The following is a 9,513-nucleotide window of genomic DNA, read 5'->3' as shown; positions in this document are numbered from 1 at the left end:
GCTAGCGCACTTGCACCTTCGATATCTACTATGATTCCCTGCAATCTTTCCATAGATAGGATCTTTTACTGGTTCCCCATTCACAATTGGATAGGAGACCATTGTAGCACAAGCTTGCCCATGCGCTCCCATGTCTGCTTTGGCAGGACATTTGTGTCCGATCCTAGAACCAAAATCGCTTCATCGATTTCATATTCCCCAATTTGCGTGGTCAATCTCATCTTCCTTCCTGTTCTCATCGTGTGCTTCTCGAGCTTCCAGACTATGTGTGGTTCTCCTGGCATGGTCCCAGCACATCTAGTGATGAGTTCTTGTAGCCCCTTCATAGGTTTGCTATCATGCAACAGCTTCATGCATGTCTCCAAGAATGTAGTGAGCATTAATGGGTCCATTTCTAGCTCCAGTCTGTCTTTACTTCCTGAAGTGGAGGTGTCCATGAAACTCCTCTTAGCTTCCATGAATGTCTCCTTAGCGCGCTCCAAATCAAATTTTGGTTCCTTTGTTGGAGCCTTGTGAACCCAGGTACTCTCTTTGGGCTACTTTCCTTTGTCATCCTCTGTCGTGATACCACTCTAGAGCACAATATTTACATTTGGGTCTTCCTCGCATGGCTTAGACCTCATCATTCACAGGTTCTGAGTTGGGGTAGGCTGGAGTGCTCCTTTATCATGCAACCTTGCAATCAGTGTGGGAATGTCCTCTGTCTCATGATCAAACTGCATACAATATAAGCATGATGGTCTTGTTGGATTTGTACAATTGTAGACATAATGCACCGATCCTCTACAATTGTAACATATCAACTGTCCTCGACCTCTTCCTGGTCCCACTCCACCTCGATCTCATCTGTGCCATCCCTGTGTTCTAGTCAAGGGGCCATGTTTCAGCCCAAACTCTGTAGGTAGGAGTCTGATCCATCATCAGTTCATAACTTCTACAGGTGCACTCATCATGGTCTACTGACCTGTAGAAATTACAGAACAACTGCTGGGAATTCTGCGTATACTTTTGTAACAGATGGTAGTTATCTGTACCATGCTTCCCTCCTATCTAACAAATTGCATAACACAACGTAGGTTTCACGCTTGGTCCTAATTGTGCATCTGGTCTCAATGGCATTGGTCCTCCTTCCACGAGGTAATTCGCAAACACTGGGAAATGGTCCTTATCATGTCCCTGGCCCTTGCACTTTACGCACCATATCTCTTTGCGCACTTTTGGACAAACCGTCCTTTCTTGTTTCAAACTCTGCATCTCAAGGCATAAGTTCTTCAACTGCGCGTGAATCTGCTGGACTCCCAAGTTAGGATCTTGTATTGGAGTCTCATGCAATCTCATCACGACCTCCAAAGCTTTAGCCTGAGTGGTTAGCCCTTGTTGCGACAACGCATTCCGTATATGCGGTGTTAACGAGGCTACAAACCATTTGCGATGTTGCCCATTTGTTAAGGTCATGTTCGCTTTGCGAATTGTGCACTTTAGTCTTTGATCTAGCTCCCACGGGGTTTCGCTTGTTAGCATTGTGATTTCCTTGATTCCAATGATCAACTGTGCCTCTAATTTTGGTCTACTAAATTCCTTGTTTAGTGCAGCTTGGATATCTGCTATCCCTACATTTGGACTATCATTGGAATGTTTAATTTACCAGGTCAGTGCACAATCCTGTAGAGTGCTGACCAACATTTCCTTCTTTATATTGTTGTCCATAACACCCTGTGCTTCCCATACAGATTTTATCATGAACCAAACTGGTCTGGATCTTCATTCCCTACTCCCTTGAACAGTAGTAGCTTTATCGCGCTAGCCATACTGCTTTGCAGTGGTGGTGGAGGTGGTATGGGTGAAGTCAGGGGTGAAGATTGTGAAACTAGTGGTCATGTGGGTGGGGGTGGTATGTGCAGAACTCTCTGCTTTATCAAATTGATCGCACTTCTTGGTGCAACCTTTGCGAGCTCTTCTTGACCTCTACGCGGAGGGGAAATCAAGGAGCTAGTTTCTAGTTCTGTGCTACCTTTGTTTCTATAGATCCTCCCACTCCGCATGACCCCAAACATCAATTTATTTGCATAACCTGCTTTTCACACAGTAGCATTTCAATCCAATTGATCAAATATTTAACGTACTTACTTCGCGGTCCCTTGAGGAAGTCTTGTTCTGCCTCGCTATAGTTGATGGAAGTATCTACCGTGAATTCAATGATGAATCCTCCTATGACTCGATCTGCACGGTGATAAAAAACACACTATCTTATCTTCTGATGCTTCCAGTCTGCACACCAATTCTAGAGTCCACACAATAGGTTTGTCAAGTTTACACCTTCCTTGGCTATCTGCTAGCCTCGCAATCCACTTGTACAACTCAGTGGAGAAGGATGCAAAGAAAATTTTGTGAATTTATGTATATAAGTAGCAATCTAACGACTCTTCCTTTGACATTCGTGGATTCCAGTTTTCCTGCGCCACAAACTCGTGAATCTTTCTATCCAAATACTCTTCAATTCCTTTCTCTGTTGTATTCTAGTGATACAACATCAAACATCTCTATGTAGATCTTGGTCCTGGTAACCGAACCATTTGTTGGCTTGTTGGGGCCTGACTTAGGTATGAAGTTAATTAGCCAAACAAATCCTGGTACTACTCACCCTTTCGGCAATAGTCTGCCGAGCATGGACTGAGGTCTCACCTGAAGAAGTATGGGAGGGTGTTAGAACCAGGTTTTTGCACCTAGGAGATGTCTGATGAGTTCGACTGGTCCGCGGTTTGTCTCTGCATGCAGGTTTCTTCACGCACTTTCCGGTTCCTCGTGGCCTGATAGACTGCCTTCGCGCAACCCTACCCAGGGGCTAAGCTCTGTGCTCTGCGTTATTACCCAAGATCTTTCTTATAATCCAATGTTAGTTAATTATCTTTGCCTACTGGAGTGTTTTAAGTTATACTTAACAAAATAAAACATTCACAGGTGTGCACAGTAAATAAATAGTATGTCCGCAAATGATATGAATCATGCATTAGCCCAAGAATAGATACACAAAATTATAGCCAAACTTCTCTTTATTGATTCTTTCCATGGTTATAGACTCGACTCACCCTGCACACGCAGCTACAGGGGTCTGCACACTCATCTGCGGACTACTAGGCCTTTGGGCACTCAATTGCAGAGCCTTCTCCTACTCTATGACCCAAAGACACACTTCACACTGTGACTCAATCACTCAGACTTCTCATGCTTCTATTCTATTTCTATTATCTCTCTCCTTTTTTACACTTAGAGCCTCACTCTATTTATACAATCCCATGGTCCGCGGACAATGGGTAGGTCTATCTAGCTAACATTTCATTATAAAACTAGGGCGGAAAACCTTGTGACTCTATCATACTTTCATGCCCCATGCCCGCAATTCATGGAGCTTTACAATAAGGTTCGGTCAAAACTTGCGCTTTGAGCCCCAAAACATGCCTTGGGGGGATTCCATGCCCAACAATAATAGATGATATGCCGATTCTCACTAAGATGTGAGAATGATAGAGCTTGTTTGAAGTTGTACAAAAGGACTACTTGGAGTATTATATCTATAGGTGGAGACACAATGTGCTCTTAATTCCTCTAAGTTGGATTTAAAGACGAAGTTGGATGGAGAGTGAGTGGAGACCTTGACTCATAAGTGCTTAATAGGCGGAGGTGTGCTCTAGATTCCTATAATGTTTAACAATGGATTGCGTGGAGCTCATTTGGTGGAGATGGAGCTAAATACTACATGGAACTATGTGGTGTATACACCACTCAATGATTTCAAGGTCAAGGAGGCAAACAACAGCCATAGAGATAAGTATCAATCACTAGATTGAAGAAATTCTCTATTTAACTTATGATTTGAAATTGATTTAAAATTTTATGGTTAACCTCCTAAATAAATATGGTCTTGGAGGTATCTTTGAATTGATTTAAAATTATTATGATGAAACACATAAGAATCATATGCTTGTGATGTAGGAGAACTATTGAACTATCCAAAAAAAATATATGTTGTGTATTACAAGGAAAACACCATCAGCTCAATAATATCAGTGTGCACAACAAAACGCTGGAGGTTAAGACTTCAATAACTGGGCCATTGTGGGGACATTGGAACCCTATGATATGAATTTACCTCCATGAGGTATGCCATGAAACATGATGTGTTATCAAAGCAAGGCATGTGTATGCCTTGGCTAAGAATATTCTTCCTATGTAAGGAAACCTTGTCAATAGATGGATTGCTCAAGGGACTAAGGAAGCAAAGAAGGGGATTCCTAAATTTGGAAGGTGAGTGACTTCATGGAAGAGGAAAACAAATCACCTAAGGGACTGAGGATGTAGAGAAGGGTGTGATGGAAATTGGAAAGTACGTTCTTTTTTTAAAATAATCATGTGCATACTAATTGGGATCATATATGCAGTGGGTGTGTCTCAGGAAGAAATGAACTGAAATTTCTCCCTGAAGGATCACTAAGTAGAGTGGACAACAAGGAAAGACATTAACGTTGGTTTGGACTCTGGATTCAAGTGATTAAGTGTGAAAAGGTGTAATGGAAGAACTATGAATCATGGATTGTAGACTTCTGTGGTTAGTTTTTTTAGAATCAACACTCGGATATTCCACAGTTTTCATTTTTACTTTGTCGACGTTTCGAGTCTAGACCAAGACTCATCATCAGGACTTGATTGACAAAGGAGAGAGACAGTAGAGATAAATATGGTTAGGGTTGAGATGTCAAGTATGTGAACTGACCAGCCTACTGATTTGAATTATCTGGATTTATAATATTTTTATAATTTCTGATATGAATTAATTAGATTTTATAATATTTTTATAACTTTTGATATATTAAAGTTTATTATACATGGATAATTCTTATAGTTTTTTATTAATTACATTTGAATGATTTATTTATTTATTTTTATTTTTATTTATTTATTTTTTAAATAATTTATCATAATGCTTTAGTTTTAATTAATTGTAACATTATAGTAATTTTGTTTATGTTTTAGTTTAAGTTTTACAAGTTTTTTTAGTTACTAAGGAGGTTAATGTATTATAAAAGTTTTTTATGGTTAGGATAATTTTTTATGTTTTGATATTATATAATAATTTAATTTAATTTATTTATTTTTATTTTTTGATATATTAAAATTCTTTTTAGTTTTATGTTTTTATCTTTTTACTTCAAAAAAGGTGAATCATCCCCCATGGTTGACATCATCATATTGAATCCTATTGGTTCTTATAAATTTGATTTTGGTGGCACATTTTTGTTTTTAGGCCCATTTTTTACCTCAAAAGTTCTCTAATAGTATGATTCCATTCATATATTCACCAATGATTGCATTCTATATAAAGATAAAATGAAGAAAATGAAAATTATCCAAAATGTCAAGAATCATGTGTTGGGCCAATTAATTATTCCTAAAAGGACCAACTAACTACTAGACATTAATTTATCTATTGGGTTGTGTTATATTCTTTCCACGACTAGCCCACATAGTTAACCGGGGGGGGTTTGAAGGGGGCTGGAGCCCCCCCTTCGTTGCACCAATTGCGTAGCAAGGGGGAGTTATAGGAGGTTTGAGAAAATTTTGGGTTTGGACCCTATGTTAGGTTGAGCGGACCTACCTATGGTTTTGTGCATGATTTTCACACATGGTTTTGGACGCGATGGTTTTCGGTCCATGGTATTGGATGCTTCGACATGTATAAATAGGTATTGTAACATTGAAATGAAAATAATGAAAAATCAAGCTGGTAGTCCTCGTTTTGGAATCCAGGGGAGAATCTCTATGTATATGTGTTTTATGTGTTATGCTCTTGCATTGTTTATTTTATGTGTTTTTAGAATTTGTATGCAGGTAATTTCTATACGGGGTTAAAACCTACATTTGGTATCAGAGTTGTTTTGGCTTCAAGGGGACACCTTTGTTGTTGAGGGGTTTTGCTTGGGCCTGTGGTAGACCCTATTCAATGGGAGATCTGCGAGATCGATTCTAGTGGTGGAAGAAGATAGCGAGCAGTGGAAAGATAGAGATCTAGAAATTTAATGGTCAGAGTTTTGAGTTGTGAAAACTCAGGATGGAGGATCTGTTGGTGGATAAGGATTAGTGGATCACGGTAGATCCAGGTACTAAACCAATGGGAGTGTCTGATGAAGAATGGAAGAAGTTGGATCGGAAGGCAAAGATCACAATACGATTGTGGATCTCAGATTCAGTATTGCTGAATGTATCAGGGGAAGCTACGGTGAAGGCTTTGTGGGACAAGTTAGGAACTTTGTACCAATCTAAGTCTCTGGTGAATAAATTTTTCCTGGGGAAAAAGCTGTATAACCTAAGGATGAAAGATGGAGACTCGATGACAGAGCATCTGAACACATTTAATACTATGGTAAGTCAGTTAGCATCTGTTGATATTAAAATTTCAGATGAAGATAAGTGCATTAGTTTGTTGTGTTCTCTACCAGATTCGTGGGATAGTCTGGTTATTGCAATAGGTAACAATGCAACTACCTTGGAGTTTGATGAAATAGTCTCATCCTTGCTGATGGAGGAGATGAGACGGAAAAATATGGAGAGCCAGAATGGTGATGCCTTGTCTATACGAGGACGGTCCTAGAACAGAAACAAAAATAAGTCATTGAGTGGGAGATATAAATCTAGAGGGAGACCTAATCTCCAGGAAAACCTGTAGAGTTGGTGTGTTGGAAATGTGGAAAGGAAGGGCACTACAAAAGGGACTGTAAATCTAAAACTCCTGACAAAGGAAATGGATCTAATGATGCTCCTTCTGCAGAGGCGAAAACCACCTCAGATGAAGGTGGGGATGTGTACTTGGATTCTTCAAGTACACATGTAGATCATGAGGCATGGTTCATTGACTCAGGTGCATCCTTTCACTTCACTCCCCATAGAGAGTGGTTCTGCGAGTATGAGAAATATGATGGTGATGATGTCTTCTTGGGGGATGATGGGAAGGCTAGAATCATTGGTTGCGGAAAAGTAAAGTTGAAGTTGCAAGGTGGAAGGGTTAGAACACTTCCGAGTGTTCTACATATTCGTGCATTAGCCAGAAATCTGATTTCCGTAAGCAAGCTAGATGATGCAGGTGTAAAAATAGTGTTCGAGAAGGATACCTGCAAGATGGTTCGAGGAGCACTGGTATTAATGTGGGGAGTTCGGATTGGAACTTTGTACAAGCTACAAGGTAGCACTGTTGTTGATGGGTGCAACAGTTCTGTGGTTCTTGAAAGTGGAGTAGAAAATCTAGCGGTCTCTCGAGAGAAGACCATGTTGTGGCATCAAAGGCTTAGACATATTGGAGAGAAGGGCCTTCGAATACTTCATGGTAATGGTATAGTAGAAGGTATGAGTAATAGCTCTCTTGATTTTTATTTCTATGAAAATTGTTTATATGGGAAGCAGAATTGGGTGAGTTTCCCCTCTAGTGGTAAGAAGGCGAAACAGATATTAGAGCTTGTGCACAATGATGTGTTTGGACCTGTGAAGGTTCCATCACTGGGTAAGTCTGTGTAGTATGTATCATTTATAGATGACTTCTCAAGGAATACATGGATATATTTCCTTAAGAAGAAATATGAATTCTTTCACAAGTTTAAAGAATTTAAGGCTCTGGTGGAAAACCAGACAGAAAAGAAGATAAAGGTGCTAAGGACAGATAATGGTGGAGAGTTTTGTAGTAAGGAATTTGAAGAATTTTGTAAGAAGTGTGATATAGCATGACAGAAGACTACTCCATATACACCTCAGCAAAATGGTGTTCCAGAAAGAATGAACAAGACGTTGATGGAAATGGAAAGAATCATGCTCAGTGGTGCCAAGTTAGGAGAGGAATTCTAGGTAGAGGCGGTGGAGACAACATGTTACCTGGTCAATAGATCACCTTCATCAACATTGGAGGATAAGACTCCACAAGAGGTATGGACTAGTAAGAAACCCTCTCTTTCACATCTGAGGGTATTTGGATGTGATGCATATGTACATGCTCCAAAGGAGAAATGAACCAAGTTGAATAGTAATTCTGAAAAGTGCATCTTTATTGAGTATAAGGATGGTTTAAAGGGTTATAAAATTTGGAATCTAGTAACAAGGAAGGTTGTGTACAGCCAAGATGTGGTGTTTAGAGAGGTGAAAGATGTTATTAAACATGAATTCCAACCAAAGGAACTTGAGAAAATAGAGTTTGAACTAAAGGAGGAAGAATCAGACTCTACAACAAAGGAGGAATCAGAAGATGAAGAGCCACAAACTCCGGGCGTGAGAAGATCAGTTCGAGAAAGAAGGCAACCAGAAAGGTATAGTCCATCTACTTTCTGTTCAACTTTTGCTTTATCTATTACTGATGATGATCCTAGAACTATGAAGGAAGCAGTAATTCATAGGATGGAAAACTTTGGAAAGAGGCCATGGTTGATGAAATGACATCTTTACACAAAAATGAGGCTTGGGATTTGGCGGAGTTGCACGCTGGAAGGAAACCCATTGGAAGCAAACGGGTGTTCAAGAAGAAGACAAATGCATAAGGAAAGGTGGAGAAATACAAAGCTTGATTGGTAGCAAAAGGTTATTCCTAGGTGCCGGGAATTGATTTTGGTGATATTTTTTCTCCTGTTGCCAAGGTAACTTCTATTAGATTACTTTTATCTGTTGCTGCTGCTTTTGATTTTGAGGTAGAACAGATGGATGTGAAGACAACATTTCTTCATGAGGATCTAGAAGAGGAGATATACATGAAGCAACCTAAAGGCTTTGTGGTGAAGGGTAAGAAAGAACTGGTATGCAAGTTAAAGAAGTCTTTGTATGGGTTAAAACAGTCACCAAGGATTTGGTATCAAAAATTTGATACATTTATACGGGGACTTGGCTTCACCAGAAGCAAACCAGATCACTCTTTGTATTTTAAATTAATTGGTGACCGTGTTATTTATCTGTTCTTGTATGTGGATGATATGTTGCTAGTTGGAAATGAGAAAGAAATTATCCAGGATTTGAAGACCCATTTATCCTCCAAATTCGACATGAAGGATCTTGGTGCTGCAAACTATATTTTGGGCATGGAAATTAAAAGAGATTGGAAAAAGAGGAAGCTCTGGTTAAAATAGAGGAAGTATGTCGAGACAATATTGCAAAGGTTTAATATGCAGGATAGTAAACCGATGAAGGTTCCTATTCATGTAGGTGTAAATTTATCTGCTAAACATCGTCCCAAGACACAAGAAGAGGAAGAGGATATGTCCCATGTTCCATATACAAGTGTAGTCAGTGGCCTGATGTATGCGATGGTCTGTACTAGACCAGACATTGCACATGCAATGGGAGTATTGAGCAGGTTTATGTCAAAACCAGGGAAGGAGCATTGGACAACAGTGAAGCGAGTTTTCAGGTATTTTCATGGCACTAGTGATTATGGTTTGTGCTACCAAGGAAGACCAGGATTGGACAGATTTTTGGATATCCATGGCTTTGTTG

The sequence above is a fragment of the Pinus tabuliformis genome, chromosome 6, assembly GCF_031772625.1.
Source record: "Pinus tabuliformis cultivar Carrire ecotype Pingquan chromosome 6, CPIR1, whole genome shotgun sequence".
NCBI classification, from domain to species: Eukaryota; Viridiplantae; Streptophyta; class Pinopsida; order Pinales; family Pinaceae; genus Pinus; species Pinus tabuliformis.
This window is presented reverse-complemented; position numbering follows the sequence as displayed.